The sequence below is a fragment of the Bos javanicus genome, chromosome 24, assembly GCF_032452875.1.
Source record: "Bos javanicus breed banteng chromosome 24, ARS-OSU_banteng_1.0, whole genome shotgun sequence".
NCBI classification, from domain to species: Eukaryota; Metazoa; Chordata; class Mammalia; order Artiodactyla; family Bovidae; genus Bos; species Bos javanicus.
In genome coordinates this window covers 15035132-15055062 of record NC_083891.1, presented here as the reverse complement: position 1 = coordinate 15055062, position 19931 = coordinate 15035132, and the positions used below count along the sequence as shown (strand labels likewise).

Genomic DNA, 19931 nt, shown 5'->3' with positions numbered 1-19931 from the left:
CTACCTTCTTTTCTCATATATGCAACCACTTTACTAAAATATAATTTACATACTATAAATTTCACCCTTTAATATGATTTCTAATATTTTTACAGAATTATACAACAATCACCAGTAATTTTAAAGCATTTTCATCATCCTTCCCCCAGAAAATTCCATACCTGTTTCCCTATTCTCCTTTGTCCCGATCCCCTGTACCTATTAATCTATTTTCTGTCTCTGTGGATTTGCCTTTTCTAGACACTGCACATCAGTGGAATCATATACGATGTAATCTTTTTGGTCTAGCTTCTTTCACTTAGCATAATGTTTTCAAGGTTTGTTCATGCCATTCATCCATGAATCAGTACTCCATTCCTTTTGGCCCTGAATAGTTTTCAACTGCATGCACATTTTGTTGTTCAGTCATTAACTTGTGTCTGACCCTTTGTGAACCCATGGGCTATAGCATGCCAGGCTCCTCTGTCCTTCACCGTCTCCTGGATTTTGCTCAAATTGAGTCAGTGATGCTGTCTAATCATCTCATCCTCAGTCACCCCTTTCTCTTTTTGCCTTTAATCTTTCCCAGTATGGGAGTCTTTTCCAATAAGTCAGCTCTTCACATCAGGTGGCCAAAGTATTGAAGCGTCAACTTCAGCATCAATTTTTGCAATGAATATTCGGGATTGACTTCCTTAGGATTGACTGGTTTGGTCTCTTTGCAGTCCAAGGAACTCTGAAGAGTCTTCTTCAGCACCACAATTTGAAAGTATCAACTCTTCAGCACTCAGCTTTCTTTATGTTCAAACTCTCACATCTGTACATAACACTGGAAAAATCACAGCTTTGACTATATGGACATTTGCTGCAAAAGTGATGTTTGTACTTTTTTTTAAATACTTTTTTAAAAATTATTTTTTAATTGAAAGAAAGTTGATTTACAGAATTGTGTTGCTTTCTGCCATGCATCTACATGAATCATCCATAGGTTTACATATGTCCCCTCACTCTTGAAACTCCCTCCCACCTCCTTCCCCATCCCACCCCTTTAGTTTGCTACAGAGCCCCAGTTTGAGTTCCTGGGGTCATAGAGCAAATTGCCAATGGCTACCAATTTTACATATGATAATGTGAGTTTCCATGTTACTTTGTCCTTATGTTGCACCCTGTCCTTCCTCCCCTACCCTGAGTCCATAAAACTGTTTATGTGCATCCATTGCTGCCCTGCAAATAATTTCATCAGTACCATCTCTCTGGATTCCATTCATATGTGTGGTATATGATATTTGTTTTTCTCTTTCTGACTTACTTTAGTCTGTATAGTAGGCTCTAGGTTCATCTACCTCGTTAGAACTGACTCAAATGTATCCCTGACTAATATTCCCTTATGTATATGTACCACAATTTCTTTATCCATTCATCTGTTGATAGACATCTAGGTTGCTTCCATGTTCTGGCTCTTGTAAATTATGCTGCAATTAACACAGAGGTACATGTGTCTTTTTCAATTTTGGCTTTCTCAGGGTATATACCTAGTAGTGGGATTGCTGGGTCATATGGTGGTTTCATTTATAGTTTTTTAAGGGATCTCCATACTCTTCCTTGGTGGCTGTATCAATTCACATTCCCACCAAAAGTGCAAGAGGGTTCTCTTTTCTCCACACCCTCTCCAGCATTTATTGTTTGTAGACTTTTTGACGATGGCCATTCTGACCAATGTGATGTGATATCTCATTGTAGTTTTGCTTTGCATTTCTCTAGTAATGAGTGATGTTGAGCATCTTTTCCTGTGTTTGTTAGCCATCTGTCTGGAGAACTGTCTGTTTATGTCTTTTTCCCACTTGTGGATTGGGTTGTTTGTTTTCCTGGCATTGAGTTATGTGAGCTGCTTTCATATTTTGAAAATCAATCCGTTGTCCATTGTTTCATTCGCTATTATTTTCTTCCGTTCTGTCTTTTCAGCTTGTTTATTGTTTCCTTTGCTGTGCAAAAGCTTTTAAGTTTAATCAGGTCCCACCTGTTTACTTCTGTTTTTATTTCTGTTACTCTAGGAGGTGGAACATAGAGGATCTTGTTTTGATTTATGTCATTGAGTGTTCTGCCCATGTTTTCCTCTAAGAGTTTTATAGCTTCTGGTTTTACATTTAGGTCTTTAATCCACTTTGAGTTTGTGTATGGTGTTAGGAAGTGTTCTAATTTCATTCTTTTATACATAGGTGTCCAGTTTTCCCAGCACCACTTATTGAAGAAGCTATCTTTGCCCTGCTGTATATTCTTGGCTCTTTTATCTAAAATAAGATACCTATAGGTGTGGGTCTTCTTTCTTGTTCTATTGGTCTATATTTATGTTTTTGTGCCAGTACCATACTCTCTTGATGACTGTAGCTTTTTAGTATAGCCTAAAATCAGGAAGATTTACTCCTCCAGCTCCATTCTACTTTCTCAAGATTGCTTTGGCTATTCAGGGTCTTCTGTGTTTCCATATAAATTATGAAATTTTTTTTTCTAATTCTTCCATTGGTAATTTGATAGAGATCACATTGAATCTGTAGATTGCATTTGGTAGGATAGTCATTTTCACAATAATGATTTTTCCAACCTAGAAACATAGATTATCTCTCCATCTGTTTGTTATCTTTTATTTCTTTCATTAGTGTCTTATAGTCTTCTGTATACAGTTCTTTTGTCTGTCTCTGTTTTTAAATACACTGTTTAGATGTGTCATAGCTTTCCTTCCAAGGAGCAAGTATCTCAATTTCATGGCTGCAGTCACCATCCACAGTGATTTTGGAGCCCAAGAAAATAAGCACTGTCACTGCTCCCATTTTTCCCCCATCTATTTGCCCTGAAGTGATGGGACTGTATACTATGATCTTAGTTTTTTGAATGTAGTGTTTAAGCCAGTTTTAACACTGTGCTCTTTCACCTTCATCCAAAGGCTCTTTAGTTCCTCTTCACTTTCTGCCATAAGGGTGGTATCATCTGTATTGTATATCTGAATTGTTGATATTTCTCCCAATCACAATCTCCCATGGTTATTGCTTCTAATTCCAGCTTGTGATTCCTTCAGCCCAGCATTTCTCATGCCGTACTCTGCATAGAAGTTAAACAAGCAGGGTGACAATATACAGCCTTGTCATAATCCTTTCCCAACTTTTAACCAGTTGTTCCATGTCTGGTTCTTATTGTTGCTTTTTGATCTGCATACAGGTTTCTTGAGAGACAGGTAAGATGGTCTGGTATTCCCATTTCTTTGTATATAGACTTAGACTTCTTGGGTTATATGGAAACTGTATGTTCAATTTTTGAGGAAATTCCAAAATGTTTTCAAAAGCGGCTGAACCATTTTATAGCCCACTGAATAAAACATGAATGGATTTCTTTCTCCATAATTTATTAAACTCTTTACATCTAAATTTGTCAAAAACATTAGACTCTCATCTCAAAGGAAAAGATATTCCTCAATCTGTATCCAAATTTTCATCTTTTATCACTATCAGTTCAGTTCATTTCAGTTGCTCAGTCGTGTCTGACTCTTTGCGACCCCATGAATCGCAGCACGCCAGGCCTCCCTGTCCATCACCAACTCCCGGAGTTCACTCAGTCTCATGTCCATCGAGTCAGTGATGCCATCCAGCTATCTCATCCTCTGTCGTCCCCTTCTCCTCCTTCCCCCAATCCCTCCCAGCATTAGAGTCTTTTTCAATGAGTCAACTCTTCTCATGAGGTGGCCAAAGTACTGGAGTTTCAGCTTTAACATCATTCCTTCCAAAGAAATCCCAGGGCTGATCTCCTTCAGAATGGACTGGTTGGATCTCCTTGCAGTCCAAGGGACTCTCAGGAGTCTTCTCCAACACCACAGTTCAAAAGTATCAATTCTTCAGCGCTCAGCTTTTTCACAGTCCAACTCTCACATCCATAAATGACCACTGGAAAAACCATAGCCTTGACTAGATGGACCTTTGTTGGCAAATTAATGTCTCTGCTTTTGAATATGCTATCTAGGTTGGTCATAACTTTTCTTCCAAGGAGTAAGCGTCTTTTAATTTCATGGCTGCAATCACCATCTGCAGTGACTTTGGAGCCCCCAAATATAAAGTCTGACACTGTTTCCACTGTTTCCCCATCTATTTCTCATTATGCATTTCTGTAATTTCTATATGCTATCCCTTGATTTATTTTCATTATCACCTTCCTTTCTGTTACCCGCAAATATGCTAAATTGGTAAGAAGAGAAAGAAAGAGAAAATCCTGACCTTTCTCTCAAATTCTCTGAAGTAAGCATAAGGAGACAGGTATTAGATTCAGAAAACTAAACTGCATCCATGCCATTTTATAATTTTTTAATGATAAATAATGATACAAATCTCCATCCTTCCCATAGCCACAATTCCAGTTGTTTAATCCTACCATTCTACCTCAAAAGTGTCTCTATTTCCCTCTGTCTACCCCTATGATCCTTAGTTGAAACTAATCTCTCTCTCGCAGGACTCTTGTAACATACTTGTTTGTTACCCTACCACCAAACTTCCATTTTCTGCAATTTATTTTCCATATTTCTATTAGAGTTTCTTGTTGTAGGACTGAGGGCTGCAGTTTCTTGCTGACTATCAACCAGAAGTAACCCTCAGCCACTACACAGAGTACTTAGGTCTTTGCTATGTGGCTCAACAACATAGCTGCTTGTTTCATCAAGTCAGCAAGAGAGAGACTCTAACTGATGGGCACTATAATTTTATGTTCATAACCATATAATCACATACATATACCTTCTATTACCTTTTCTATATTCTGTGTATTGAAATAAAATCTCACTGACTCTACCCCCAATTAAAGGGAAGCAATTGTACAAGGGCTTGAACACCAGGAGGTAAAAATCATGAGGTGCTATCCTAACAACTGTCTGCCACTGTGCAGCTTCTGGCCTCCAGTGATCCATTCCATCATAAGCAAAATACACTGATACTCTTTCAAGCATCCAAGGGTCTCATCTCATTATAGCATCTACTCATAGTCCAGAACTCATCATCTAAATCAGGCCCAAGTGAAGACACCCCTTGGATATAGTGTCTGGAATATATTAAGACTTAATTCCGGATTAATATTAGATTAAAGATATTTTGTGGATCCAATCCAGAATCTTCTAAATTTCCTTGATGAGATCTCAGGGTGATTAAGAGAATCTCACCTATTTGAGTTCCTACAGAGTTTGGGTCTTTTGTATTTAACATTGATATCTCCAGTTACTGGCTTTCCTGATGGCTCAGATGGTAAAGAGTCTGCCTGCAGTGTGGGAGACCAGGGTTATATCCCTGGGTCAGGAAGATTCCCTTGGAGAAGGAAATGGCAACCCACTCCAGTATTCTTGCTTTGGAAATCCCATGGACAGAGGAGCCTGGCGGGTTACAGTCCATGAGGTCACAAAGAGTCAGACATGACTGAGCTACTAACACTTTCACACTTTCACTTTCATCTCAATGACTTGCAGGTAGTAGTAATTCATAGGTAATGTTGATCAACTAATGGCTGTAGTAAATAGCTGATTTGCTGATCATAGTCAAAAGACACAGTTGACTTGAAATTATAGCTGCACTTCATCAATCCATTTTCACTTAATATTATGTTATATTTTTCTTGCTTGGTTGATGTCTGCTATTTACTGAATTTCTTCTCTGAAATTCAAATCCCAAGGTTTCAATGATGAGAAAACATCATGCTCAGTTGATTCCTTATAAGTGTTATTAAATTTTATATTTTGAAGCACATTTTTTCTCTAAAGGTTTTGTGACTCTTGCTAAAAGAAAAATTAGTGTGATTTTATGTGATAAGTATTAGTTCAAGGTTTGAGAGTGTGTTGTCCTGATTAGTTTATAAGTCAGGCCAGTTAAGTCAGAGTTTAGAGAGTAAGTATCTCACAAAGGCAAGCATTACATAATTCACTTCATTAAAAGTTCATTAACCCAAAATAGTCTGAGTGAATGCAACTTGTGTCAAGGCTTGTGCTGGGCACTAGGAATAAGGTAGTAAATAGATCAAATAAAGCACTTCCCTCATGGAGAAGTGTAATAGAACAGAGAGAAAATAAATGAACAAAAGAGAGAATTTCAAAAGAGAGGCAATGTATAAAGGTAACAACAAAATTGACTGAAATAGAGAACAAAAAGTAAGTAATACTTCTAGAGATTATGAATGAGGAAAACCATACAATGAAAGGCATTTATGCTCAGTGAAGCAAGGATTTTAAAAAGTAAATAATATATGAAATATGAATGTTCTGAACATCATCAAACAGAAAGGAAAACATGTGCAAAAGCTTCAGGAGAAGGAAAGGAGCTCAGCTTGTTCATGGGACCGAGAAAAGATCAGTGGACAAAGAAGGCGAGCTGCAGTGTAGTAGGAGCTGAGTGAGAAATGCAGGCAGGCACCACACATGCAAGGTGCACATAGGTCATTGTGAGGGTTTCAGCCTAAGGCAAATGTCAAGCAATATTAAGCATAATATCTGTCTAATCTAATTATCATCTTAAACTCACTATTTCTGCCATATAGAAAAAAAAAAGTTGGAAAGGAATGAGTGGAAGAAAGAAGATCATTCAGGAAGTTGCTGTAATAGTCCTATAGCTAGAGCCGTGGTGACCTAGTAAAGAAATAAAAGAATAGAACGTTTTCATTTTTCTATAGGCAGGACTTGCTGATGCACCAGGAAATGAGAGCATAAGGGAAAAGGATGGATCAGAGATTGGTTCTAGATTTCTGTCTCTAACAATCAGCTGGTGGCAGATCCTTTAACTCTTGTGAGAAAGAATGGTAGGATGGGTAGGTGGTGGGGGGTTCAAGTTCTGAAAGAATCAGGAGTTTCAGCTAAACATATTAGGTTCAGGAACTATATCATAAATGCACAGGGAGATGTCAAAAGGGCAATTCTATATGCAAATTTAGACTGGATATTGTAAAAGAAAAAAATATGCATATATATGGGCTTCCTTTGTGTTTTAGATGGTAAACAATCCACAAACAATACAGCAGACCTGGGTTCAATCCCTGGGTTGGGAAGATTCCCTGGAGAAGGGAAAGACTATCCACTCGAGTATTCTGGCCTGGACTATACAGTCCATGGGGTCTCAAAGAGTTGGACATGACTGAGCATCCCTGTAAGATACTGTAAGAGGAAATCTCTAGATATCATAAGAGAAAATTGTGAGATAGATATATATATATATATATATATATATACACACACACACATACACACACACACATATACATACATTTGGAAGTCACCAGCACATACAGAGTATTTATTTTTAAAAATGGATAGGCTTCTTTGGATTATTTTCCATTATAGCAATGCTTCCTTAATCTTTGTATGAAACAGCACCTATCCAAAAATGAGAATATCTGAAAATCACACATTGGTAAGCTTGGGTGAAATAAGGGTATATGAGACTTAGTAAAATAAATTCACTACTTTTGCTTGCAGTATATAATTATGGTAAGAGTCCTAAGTTGGGTTCCCTGGGAAGTAGACTTTGAAGTGGAGGTTTACTGGGGCATTTTCTCAGGATCAGTATCTGCAAGGGAGTTAGAGCAGCAGAATTAGGCAGGAGAATGTAAACTTTGACATGGTCTAGCAGAGTCCTTAACCAATCCTATCTGTAGAAAGCTTTGGACCTTGGGTAGCCCCTCGGAGTTTTCTAAATCGTGGCAAGGGGGTTAGGTTTTGTGCCCCCCATCAACTAGTTATTGGAGTTAAACTCTCTCTGAAGAGAGGCTATAACCTTGTTGGAGGCAACTCCTTTTGGAGAAGACAATTTTTAAGGAGGGACTCAGCTAAGAGTTGGGGTTTCTCTGGGGGCTCAGACAGTAAAGCGTCTGTCTGCAATGCAGGAGGTCGGGGTTCGATCTCTGGGTTGGGAAGATCCCCTGGAGAATGAATCCCCTGCCATTGGAGTGGCAGCCCACTCCAATACCCTTGCCTGGAAAATCCCTTGGATGAAGGAGCCTGCTAGGTTACAGTCCATGGGGTCTCAAAGAGTCGGACACGACTGAGCGATGTTACTTTCTTTTCTTTCTTTCAGCTAAGAATGATCAGCAGGTGACATACCTGACAGGATAGGAGTCTGGGTCGGGTAAGTGTGATCTTATGGGCAGAAATGACATATCCACTAATACAGGGGCCACAGACCCTGATACCTGTCCATGGCCTGTTAGGAACCGGGTTTGCAAAGTAAAAGATGAGCAGTAGGTGAGCAAGCAAAGCTTAATCTGTATTATAGCTGCTCCCCATCCCTCATATTACCACCTGAGCACCACCTCCTATCAGGTAAGTGGCAGCATTAGATTTTTATAGCAGCTAGAACCCTACTGTGAACATGAATGCAAGGCATCTAGGTTTCATATTCCTCTTGTACATTTGTAGGGAAACAAGCTCAGGGATCCCACTGATTCTGCTATATGGTGAGTTGCATAATTATTTCATTACATGTCACAATGTAATAATAGAAATAAGTGAAAATGAAGTGGCTCAGTCGTGTCCGACTCTTTGTGACCTGTGGACTGTAGCCCACTAAGCTCCTCCATCCCTAGGATTCTCCAGGCAAGAATATTGGAGTGGGTTGCCATTTCCTCCTCCAGGGAATCTTCCCGACCCAGGGATCGAACCCAGGTCTCCGACATTGCAGGCAGACGCTTTAACATGTGCACTACCAGGGAAGCCCTTAAATACAAGAATACAGTCTCTCAGAAAACCTCCTATAGAGACACAGAACTTCAGATCCAAGTACTAACATCTTCAAAGATTTCAAAGGGAGGAAAGGAAGTCAGGTTGAAAGAAGAAGGGGGAGGAGGCGGGAGGCGGGGCAAAAGAGGTGGCCTTACAGATGTCTCCTGCCACCTACAGATACCCAGGTGTTATGGGACTTTTCCCTGGGCCTCCAGAGAAGGGAGGACTGGAACTCGGCCCTACCAGAAATCAGACCAGACCAGAACCAGAATTCGAGTTCTCTGCCAAGAGGAGGTGATCACTCTCCGATCCTCAGCTCAGGCTGAGGGCCGTACAACCAGATCCTGCGTCCAGGACCGGGGGACTAGAAAAACGGAGAAGGATAGGAAGGGTTAAGGAGAGGAAAGAGAGAGGGAAGGGGAGAGAGGTCAATAAAGTCTCTTGTTCCTTACCGGTCGGGGCACTCTGGCCAGTTGTCCGTGTCAGAAGGAGACCAGGGATGAAAGGGTCCCAGTTGCGGCCGCTGGGTCTGGTCCATTGGCAGGCAAGCTGGCCCCTGAGTACCCTGAGTGGTCAGGATGTCAGTCTCAGCGAAGAAGAGTCCCCACCAGAGTCGCCATTTGTTGCAGGAAGGGGGACCCCTTCCAGGGCCCGACACTGGGCTCTTGTCTAACACTCGGAAATGAATTGTCCGAGGAGACACATGTGCTGACAAAGCAAGAGATTTTATTGGGAAAGGGCACCCGGGTGCGGAGCAGTAGAGTAAGTGCACAATAAGTGTAATGTGCTTGAATCATCCTGAAACCATCCCCACGCTCCCAGTCAGGAGAAGAACTGTCCTCCACAAAACCAGTCCAGGGACCAAAACAGTTGAAGACTGCTGTGCTAAAGAATGAAAGAATTAAATACAAAGTATCAAGAAAGATATTAAATTTTGAACTTGTATAAACCTACCATATAAAATGTTTTCACCTTTTTAAGAGCTTCAGTGTACGTCTTCAGTGAATGTAACTTTTTATATTAGGTTATTGTTACACGTAATTGTTTTTGAATGATGATCTCTTCAAATTAGTCACAGTAATCTATAATGTGAAATTTTGCACTAGTGATAAACATATTCAATTATATTTTTGAAACTTCAGAAAACTTTCAAGTTGAAATTATGCTTACATATTATAAGAGTTATTTTCCTGTTGACAAATATAGTGTTGAGGTTTCTTATGACTTCAAATATAATTGAATTTTGCCACAGAAATAATTTCAAAATAAAGATGGAATTCTCATTTGCAGAAAATGCTTCTGTTTTCAATAGTCACTTGGCAGCTGGTTTTGTTGTCCCTGAAAGCAAATCCTGAAGCAGTGTCTTGAGGTAGAGTACATCTCTGGTTATGCTGAATGCAGTGTTAATCACGAAGCCCAACACCTGAGAGATGGTTATAAACATATTCTGAACCCACTGTATTGAAATCACCTCACCAGAAACCTTAAAGATGGCTGCTCACTTTAGGAAATGAACACACCAAAGGTCCATGACACCTCATGCTCTGAACAAGCTCTTGAGGGCTAAAGGAACTTCTGCCCCATGACATGGCTAAAAAGTCACTGAGAACTGAGAACACGATTTACTGTCCCTTCATAAAGTGATACTGGGACAATACATTAAAAAGACACTTAGCAAAAAATAAAGTTTATTCTCATTATATGTAACAGTTATGTTCTATAAAGTCTCTGAAAACACTGATTTAGTGATTACTGAATGACTGTTCCTAGAGGGAATATAGGATAACGTTCCTACCAATCTCTGGTCACTACATTTTTGTAACCAGAGCAAAGTATGGCATTAAATAGAGCACAAAAAGACATTTGTTTACATGATGAGGGGTTAAAGAGAAGGCAGAGTGTGGCTCCACTTAATCTCCACTGGGAACATGTGCACTGAGTAAGTCAAATTCGTTTTCGCTCTATGCATATCCACAAATGATGGTGAAAACAGAAGAAGTATCGATTTAAGGCTTGTGGGAAATCCTGTGGCCAGAGGAGACTTGCAGGCTAGTGTCCATGGGGTCGCAAAAGGGTCGTACACGACTAAGCAACTGAACACACACACACACACATTTTAGCTAGTAGGAAAATTCACAAATACCAGATACGAATAATGAAGATTAACCATACTTCTAGAAAATAAAGCTTGACTAAAGCAGCTTTTTATCCACACCTACTTGGAGACCCTCACCTTTCTGGGTCCACTAATCCAAAACTATTATGTCATGATTTCTACCCAATTCTATCCAACTCAACTTGCAAGATCACTGTTACAATCACGCAGTCACAGACCCTGTAATTATTTCTCCCTAATTTTTCCATTTTGTGACACTACTTAATTGCTTTTCCTTACTGTAGCAAGTCTAATAAACAGTTTTTTATAATGAGCTGTTGATTTTTTCTGATTATCTTTTGGTAAGCAATAGCACCATATTTAGCCCAGCAATGTTCTAGGAATGTATAGTTAGAGCAAGCTTTTCTGTAGTGCATACAACTAGGAATCTCTAAGAATATCTTTAAAATTATTTAATTCTAACTCTAGGTGAAAACTATGACAAGTAGGTGTCACTTTCTGTCTCGCTCAACAGTAACTCACTGGAACAAGTTATTGGCTCCTTTATTTTTTTTATTTCTCCTTTGGTTTAAGATACAATTAAAAATACCTGTGGTGGAAAATTGAAATAGTGCTGAGCAATGGAAGCAATGTGCTTAATTACTGTGAGATGGGAGAGAGATGGTAAATGACTGTTGTGTCAAGTTGAAGGCGTCAGCACTCATATTTCTCACATGATATGGACTGTGACCTGATCTCACATTTATTCAATTAAGCCAGGGAGTAAAATTACAAAATGTTTTTTTGTCTTTTCACATCTGCCAAATCAGCAAGACCTTTAGATTTATTTCCATAATTATGTCACCAGCCCAAATACCAAGGATCAAATAAAAGGGGGTCATTTGAAAATCCTACATAAAGAAATTTGAGAATATGGACCAAAATTGGAGAGCAAGGGCTCTAATTCTATTCTGGCACTAACACCAGGCAAGTCACTTACATTCTTGAGACTTCAGTCTCTGTCTCTACACCATAAACAAATAGGATCAGATACCACTGAGGTTTCCTTCACCTCAGACTTCTTACAATTTGTACTGACAAAGTCAACATCTCTTCTTGTATTCTTGGATATTTAACTTTATGCATATTCATCTCTCAGAGAAAATGGATGGATCTGCTATAGCCCAGTTTCCTCTCATTTCAGAACTATAAAAATTAGTAGATCTGGCACAGGTAATTGTTCATAATTAGTCATTATCAATAGGACCATGGGCGTGTTTCAGAAATAGTTCAATAATTTTAAGTCTCACAAGTTTTAGAAAAAAAAAGCATTCCAGTATCTTCAAGCTCTGTAGAATCTCAAGAGAATGTCTTTTATTTATTTTTTTTTCCTGCCCTTCACTGCACTTTACAAACAAAACAACTGAGGCCAAGAGGAGACAGCTTGTAGCCAGTTGTCATCAGGAAGGAAAACCAGTTGAACAACTAAATAATGTGATAATCATCAGGTTGGTCTGGTTGTCAGCTTAAGGAGAAAGGTAACAAGTTTTTTGGTTAGAGGTAACAAACTGATTTTACTTCAAAATAAAATTTTTTGAACAAACAGAGAATAACAGTGGAACCTCTGGAGATGTGGACATATGCATCTTCAAGTCTCTCCTGCTTGAGAAGGCTAGAAATGAAGAACTAGTCTTAGAGAAAAACACATTTCAGGCACAGCGTTCAAAGTCGGCTTTCATACCTACCCTTCATCACAAGATCTTTGTGTTCTTAACCTAGTTTGGGGATCTGTCAACTGATTTTTGTGACAGTTCGCTCTCAAGTATGAAAGATCTCTGTGTTCTGGATAATTTGAGTAACTTTTGGTCTAAGTGTGATTTCTCTGCTTTAAATGGAACTGTCTTTGATACTAAAGTTCTCAATAAAATATTCTATTAACTCTCAACTGTCCCCAATTTGTGTTTAGTGCCATTTTAAACAAACGATTTATGAAAATCGAAAATCAAAGGAAAACATCACTTCAAAAAGAGATTACTCTGTGGGAGAGGGAGAGGGTGGGAAGATTTGGGAGAATGGCAATGAAACATGTAAAATATCATGTAGGAAACGAGTTGCCAGTCCAATGATGCTTTTATGGATTGGTATCGGGATTGTATGCCATAGGATTACTGCTCACAGTGCTAAAAGAGCATCCAAAATAGATGTGGAAATCTAAATTCTAGATATTCAGTGGTACTTTTAAGGGCCCGCAGTGTTCAGTTAAATTATGCCATGCAGTGAAATGCAATCACTTTCCATGAACAGACCTGTGTCTCCCAAAGCTCAATCCTTACTTTCAGGGTTAAAGGTAGAAGAACCTCTCCTCTCCAGGCACTTACCTGCAACATTCAGCTGCTTCCTACATGGTGCAAAGGCTATTTTAACCAGTATGTTTCCCTTCTTTTCATCTTGCATTCTATGTGCTGGATTCTGAGATAGACACAATTTTATTTAGCTAAAATACTCTGTATTCTTAATAGCTATCTGGTCATTTGCGTTTTTCTTGTTACATTTTGTTTCATTGTGTGTATGTGTGTGTGTGTGTTTCCCTTTCTTTCCATTTATTCTACACAGTCATTTATATCGCACTTCCCCATTAGACTATCACAAGGAAGCTGGAGAGATCCCATCTGTGCATTTCAGGGGGTGAAATCAAACAGCCTTGGGACAGGTGGAACAGGCAGCAGGAAGGTGACCCCAGGCACGCAGCAGGTGGGGCAAGCAGCGCAGGAAACCAGCAGGCAGCCGGCAGTCTGAAGGGCAGAAAGGCCCTTGCTGCCTACGTCCAGGCAGCAAATCAAGTAGAGGTTAGCAGGTAAGAAGGGTGATGGGAGGGCAGACCAGACATGTGACCAAGGGGGCGGGAGAAACAGAAGGCAATTAGCCAAGGGGAGAAGGCAGATGGAGGGCATCCACCAACAATTATCAGGGGACAGGGGAGCAGGAGGATAATAATAGGAGTCTGTTCTGAGGGGCAAGAGGACAGCAGACAAGTGCCATGCAGCAGCAGTGAGGACACTGAGCATGCTTCCCTGGGAGAAAGCTTTGAGGAAGGAGCCTCATTACCTTGGTCTTGCGACCAAGCAGTTAGCGGGGCCGTAGGTGACCAAGAATGTGCAGCCTTGGCAATCTGGGTGCCTATTACAAAGCCTCACCTTAGAAATATTTGCACTGCATGCATTGATCCCTTGCTCTAAGGAGTTCAGAAAAATGTTATCTGATGACAGTAACAGAGAAAGCAGAAGCCAATTGCAGAGCAGGTTACTTAGCCTATGCTATGCTAAGTCACTTCAGTCGTTTCCGACTCTGTGCAACCCCATAGACGGCAGCCCACCAGGCTCCCCCATCCCTGGGATTCTCCAGGCAAGAACACTGGAGTGGGCTGCCATTTCCTTCTCCAAAGCATGAAAGTGAAAAGTCAAAGTGAAGTCGTTCAGTCGTGTCCGACTCTTAGCGACTCCATGGATTGTAGCCTAACAGGCTCCTCCGTCCATGGGATTTTCCAAGCAAGAGTACTGGAGTGGGGTGCCATTGCCTTCTCCGACATAGCCTACCAGGTAAAATTTTAAAAACAGAGGAAAATGGAGAGAAATTCCATTTTTTAGGTGTTTTCCATGAGTCAGGCTCTGTCAGATCCTTTATATGTGTTATCTTATCTAATTGCATGACACCAGTGTTGGTGCTAAGTTGAGAAAACTGAGTTTAAGAGACAATAGGGAACTACCCCAAGACCACACAGCATGTACATGAGAGCTGTGACTTCAACTTGAATCCATCTGCCACTAAGACTCTTCCATCTTGTGTAGCATGCTGGGTCTCAAGATTGGCAACCTCAGAGGCTTTGGTTTGATTTAAACATAAAGGCTTTGGTTTGATTTAAAAATAAATTTCCTCAAGGAGACCACAAGATACCACAAGATAGTGTTTCTCAGACTTGAATATTGTGCGGATCCCCGTAAGATCAAAAAGTCCTCAAATATCCTCAAGTTTCAGAGTTTTGTGTGGCAGTACCAGAAACTGTAAAGGGGATATTCAACAGCTCTATATGAAAAGTAGACTCTGAAAACCTGTTACACTGGTGATCTCTGTATCACCAATCTCTCCATTCTGCATGTTAGGACACTTTCTCCTGAAATTCATAGAAAGCCCTGATCCAGAATGACTGGTAATTAGAAAATGCACTTCACATCACAGAAAGTTCAGAGCTGGAAAATGATCCAGTGTCCCTCCCAAGATTCTCTTGCTCTGCTGTCTCCCATGGGTGACTTTCTCTTCAGCCCAGCAGCAATATGGCATTAGCAGCTCCAGGTGTTACAATCAGCAGTGTTCTGTGCTGGGAAGACATGAAGGACTTTCACATCTTGTGTAACTTTCTTAGGAGTAAAGAGAGGGGCTCAGAATCCCCTTAACCCAAGTGTACTTCTTCATACAGATCACTGGCCCAAAGCAATGATATGCTGGTTCTGAACCAGTTATCTGAAAAGAATGGGACTGTCATGACAGGTGATTCTAATAGGATCCACTCCTCCTCAGAGCTATGTCCTGAAAAAGGTGGATACCTGAATATGAAAATTCTTTTAAAAACGAGGAGAAAGATGGATTCTGGAGGGTAACCGAGTGTCTGCTTCAGTCCTAAATCAGTGATTGTTGACAAAGCAAATAACTAAATGTGAATGATCTCTGAGCAAGTTTGATTGGGAAAAAGAATAAGAATGCTAAATGTGCAATTGTTTTCTAAATTGTTACTCATCCTATAGTATCAATATTATCTTGAACAAATCCCTTAATTTCCTCTGCTTTGGTTTCCTCATCTATAAATTGAAGAATATCAGTCCCATTTAATTCATAGGGTTGTTATGAGAATTATGTGTGTGCGTGTGTGTGTGTGTGTGCGCATGTGCTCAGTCATGTTTCATCCTTTGTGACCCCATGGACTGCAGCCCACCAGGATCCCCTGTCCATGGAATTTTCCAGGCAAGAATACTAGAGTGGGTTGTCATTTCCTTCTCTAGGGGATCTTCCTGACCCTGGGATTAAATTCACATCTTTTGTATCTCCTGCATTGGTAGGCATGTTCTTTATCATCTGAGCCACCAGGGAAGCTGACATATATATGTGTATATAAATGTATAAATGTATATGTGTGAGTGTATATATATATATATATATATATATATATATATGCATGCATATGTAAATGCTTAGTATATGACAAAGGAATATGAAAATGTGAAGTTTTGTTATTATTAATATTCAAAATTTAATCAAACTGGTTATTCTGTCAGTGAGAAAACATTTATTATATTCTATGAGCAGAGTACATTGTGAGAAACGCTGGGCTGGAAGAAGCACAAGCTGGAATCAAGATTGCCAGGAGAAATATCATTAACCTCAGATATGCAAATGACACCACCCTTATGGCAGAAAGTGAAGATGAACTAAAAATCCTCTTGATGAAGGTGAAAGAGGAGAGTGAAAAAGTTGGCTTAAAGCTCAACATTCAGAAAACGAAGATCATGGCATCTGATCCCATCACTTCATGGGAAGTAGATGGAGAAACAGTGGAAACAGTGTCAGACTTTATTTTCTTGGACTCCAAAATCACTGCAGATGGGGATTGCAGCCATGAAATTAAAAGACACTTACTCTTTGGAAGGACAGTTACGACCAACCTAGATAACATATTGAAAAGCCAAGATATTACTTTGCCAACAAAGGTCCATCTTGTCAAGGCTATGGTTTTTCCAGTGGTCATGTATGGATGTGAGACTTGGACTGTGAAGAAAGCTGGGCACTGAAGAATTGATGCTTTTGAACTGTGGTGTTGGAGAAGACTCTTGAGAGTCCCTTGGACTGCAAGGAGATCCAACCAGTCCATCCTAAAGGAGATCAGTCCTGGGTGTTCATTGGAAGGACAGATGCTGAGGCTGAAACTCCAATACTTTGGCTACCTAATGGGAAGAGTTGACCCATTGGAAAAGACCCTGATGCTGGGAGGGATTGGGGACAGGAGGAGAAGGGGACAACAGAGGATGAAATGGCTGGAGGCATCACTGACTTGATGGACATGAGTTTGAGTGAACTCTGGGAGTTGGTGTTGGACAGGGAGGCCTGGCATGCTGTGATTCATGGTGTCGCAAAGAGTCGGACATGACTGAGTGACTGAACTGAACTAAACTGAACTGATGAGCCAAATATAATTTAAGTGTGAGCTGCAGAGACCACTAAGAAATATAACACCTAGGAAATTCATAAAACTCACTGTGGAATCAAAATATTACATGTCTAAGATTATATATTAGATCATTAAAAGAATAAAACATAATTTTAATTATATCAGGAAAATTGGGTTTAACTTATCAAAAATAAAGTTCAGTTCAGTTCAGTTCAGTCGCTCAGTCATGTCCAACTCTTTGCGACCCCATGAATAGCAGCACGCCAGGCCTCCCTGTCCATCACCAACTCCCAGAGTTCTCTCAGACTCACACCCATCGAGTCAGTGATGCCATCCAGCCATCTCATCCTCTGTCGTCCCCTTCTCCTCCTGCCCCCAATCCCTCCCAGCATCAGAGTCTTTTCAAAAGAGTCAACTCTTCGCATTAGGTGGCCAAAGTACTGGAGTTTCAGCTTTAGCATCATTCCTTCCAAAGAAATCCCAGGGCTGATCTCCTTCAGAATGGACTGGTTGGATCTCCTTGCAGTCCAAGGGACTCTCAAGAGTCTTCTCCAACACCACAGTTCAAAAGCATCAATTCTTCAGTGCTCAGCCTTCTACACAGTCCAACTCTCACATCCATACATGACCACAGGAAAAACCATAGCCTTGACTAGACGGACCTTTGTTGGCAAAGTAATATCTTGGCTTTTGAACATGCTATCTAGGTTGGTCATAACTTTCCTTCCAAAGAGTTAGCATCTTTTAATTTCATGGCTTGCAGTCACCATCTGCAGTGATTTTGGAGCCCCCACAAAATAAAGTCTGACACTATTTCCACTGTTTCCCTGTCTATTTCCCATGAAGTGATGGGACCAGATGCCATGATCTTCGTTTTCTGAATGTTGAGCTTTAAGCCAACTTTTTCACTCTCCTCTTTCACTTTCATCAAGAGACTTTTTAGTTCCTCTTCAGTTTCTGCCATAAGGGTGGTGTCATCTGCCTATCTGAGGTTATTGATATTTCTCCCAGCAATCTTGATTCCAGCTTGTGTTTATTCCAGTCCAGCATTTCTCATGATGTACTCTGCATATAAGTTAAATAAGCAGGGTGACAATATACAGCCTTGATGTATTCCTTTTCCTATTTGGAACCAGTCTGTTTTTCCATGTCTGGTTCTAACTGTTGCTTCCTGACCTGCATACAGATTTCTCAAGAGGCAGGTCAGGTGGTCTGGTATTCCCATCTCTTTCAGAATTTTCCACAGTTTATTGTGATCCACACAGTCAAAGGCTTTGACAAAGTCAATAAAGCAGAAATAGATGTTTTTCTGGAACTCTCTTGCTTTTTCAATGATCCAGCGGATGTTGGCAATTTGATCTCTGCTTCCTCTGTCTTTTCTAAAACCAGCTTGAACATCTGGAAGTTCATGGTTCACGTATTGCTGAAGCCTGACTTGGAGAATTTTGAGTATTACTTTACTAGCATGTGAGATGAGTGCAATTGTGGGGTAGTTTGAGCATTCTTTGGCATTGCCTTTCTTTGGGATCGGAATGCAAAAATAAAGTTAGGTCCCTTTATATTTCAAAACAAACTATCAATAGAATAATGATCTAAATAAAGAAATCTAAATAAATGTTAGACAAAACATTAGAAAATATTTATTTTCAATCTCAGGGTGGAAAGGGCCTTCCCAAGCAATTTCAAAATCCTGAGGCCATAAAAGAAAGAAATTGACATACTTTAGTGTATAAAATTGCAGACTTCCTACAGTAAAATATAGCATAAGCAAAAGAAAAAGACATGGAAATCTAGGGTAAAATATCTATAACATTTATAATACATAAAATCAATATCTATGAAATACTTTTGAAGTAAATGAAAAATCAAATATAAAACTGAACTATTTTCAGTAAAACAGTAATAATTTCCAATGCAAGTAAAAGAAAAAACATTCATCCTAAGAAATAGTACAATAATTTAAAAATTAAAACCATAAGATAATACTATTTTTGCCCATTAGATTGGCAAAAGGTTTAAAGGTTGGTATCCTATGCTATAAGTTTAACGCAGCGAATTCGACAGGTGCTTTCATGTAGATAGGGTAAAAGTATGTTTATTTTGAAAGGTAATTTGTCAGTATGTAACAAAAATGTAAGTGCCCATATTCTTTCAATAAGCAGCCTACATTTAAAAAATATAGTTTTCAGGATATATGTGGACAAGAATATACACAGCCCCAATTGTGTTACCTACGGGAACCTTAAAATAAATATCTATTGGCAGATAATTGGTTAACAGAATGGCAGATGTTATCTAATATACATCTTATATACAGTATACATCATGTATTTAGATAATATACATGTTATCTAAAACTATTAAGGTAGACTTCTACATAGTAATATAACTAATATGTATGGTCATGTGACAAAAGTAAATTAGAAAACAGCCCTATTTTTTCTTTAAAACTACTATAAACAAATAGTTATCTATATGCTTCTGCTGCTAAGTCACTTCAGTAGTGTCCGACTCTGTGCAATCTCATAGACGGCAGCCCACCAGGCTCCCCCATCCCTGGGATTTTCCAGGCAAGAACACTGGAGTGGGTTGCCATTTCTTTCTCCAATGCATGAAAGTGAAAAGTGAAAGTGAAGTCGCTCAGTCGTGTCCGACTCTTAGAGACCCCATGGACTGCAGCCCACCAGGCTCCTCTGTCCATGGGATTTTCCAGGCAAGAGTACTGGAATGGGGTGCCATTGCCTTCTTGTATAATTATATACAAATAGTTATATTTGTATATATAATATATATATATATACTATATACATTTGTATATTTATATATATACAAATATATACTATATATACTATATACAAATAGTTATCTATATAGTGCAGTCCCCCTCTCTCTCTCTTTTTCACACACACACACACACACAC

At 39.6% G+C, this 19931-nt stretch overlaps 1 pseudogene; it reads left to right on the top strand.

The window, feature by feature from the left end:
- Positions 1-15448, top strand: part of LOC133237350 (actin-related protein 6-like) — a 93278-nt pseudogene extending 77830 nt beyond the window's left edge.
- The last annotated feature ends 4483 nt before the right edge of the window (positions 15449-19931 follow it).